At 46.5% G+C, this 968-nt stretch overlaps 1 non-coding gene across 1 annotated transcript; it reads right to left on the bottom strand.

The window, feature by feature from the left end:
• Positions 1-564: 564 nt before the first annotated feature.
• TRNAA-GGC lies at positions 565-638 on the bottom strand. The gene has a single exon. It is a non-coding gene; the product is annotated as a tRNA-Ala (tRNA).
• Between the last annotated feature and the right edge of the window lie 330 nt (positions 639-968).

The raw sequence follows: 968 nt of genomic DNA, 5'->3' as shown, positions 1-968 counted from the left end.
TTAACTACATCTACAGGAGAAACATCAGATTGGACCACTTTCCCTAACAGCCATTGTTCTCATCAAATGCTAAGGCAACCCTCATTTTTCAAGCAGAAATAAACCCCAACTGTTTAAAACCTTTCCATGCTGTTCCCAGCCCATCATTATTGCAGCTTCCTGGCGAGGCACACCCCAGTCTCAGAGAAGGATCTCCCTGGGCACAGGGACAGCACCCAACAGCCACGTTGTTTCTTTAGCCAAAGCTTTGACTTTTGGAGTTGCAGTCACAAAGCACGAACCAAAATACCACAGGTAGAACTGAGGATGCCCCTGGGGCTCATTTAACCCAAAGAGATGCCACATATATCTGAAAAAGGTGAGGCACTAACTCATGGTTCCCAAGAAAGAAAAGCATTATACCACTTATAGAATCCTACAAGAAACTAATGCACGAGAGGCATTAACTGGATCAAGGTATAGAATCACAGAATGGCCTAAGCTGGAAGGGACCTTAGAGATCATTTTAGTCCAGCCTCCCTGTCACCAGAGAGGCCACCTCTCGACTAGATCAGGCAACACATGGGGACCGAACGGGAATCGAACCCGCGACCTTGGCATTGCCAGTGCCATGCTCAACTGACTGAGCTAACCGGCCCCCCAAAGTATAAAAAGACACAGCACAATTATAGGACTCTCCCTTCAGCCTGTTCCCCAAGAAGCACACCTACAGACTAAATGGCAACCTGCTCTAGTTAAGGGAAGACAGAGCCCTCAAAGGGAACGCTTGTGCAAAACACAGATGGGCTTTTTTCTTGTTTTCTTGGGATTTTTGCACACAGCTGTTGAGAAACTGTAGTTGGAAAAAGCAGTAGAATGTATTCAACAGGGGCACTGAGCCACGGCTCCAGCTTCAGAGGCGTCATTTGAAATCAAGTTAACAGGATTTGTTTTCAGTTCACCACCAACAGTTCATGAAATGGCTGGAA

The sequence above is a fragment of the Apaloderma vittatum genome, unplaced genomic scaffold, assembly GCF_000703405.1.
Source record: "Apaloderma vittatum isolate BGI_N311 unplaced genomic scaffold, ASM70340v1 scaffold27994, whole genome shotgun sequence".
Taxonomy (NCBI): Eukaryota; Metazoa; Chordata; class Aves; order Trogoniformes; family Trogonidae; genus Apaloderma; species Apaloderma vittatum.
Note: the sequence above shows the minus strand (reverse complement) of the source record. Positions and strands in the feature narration are given on the sequence as shown.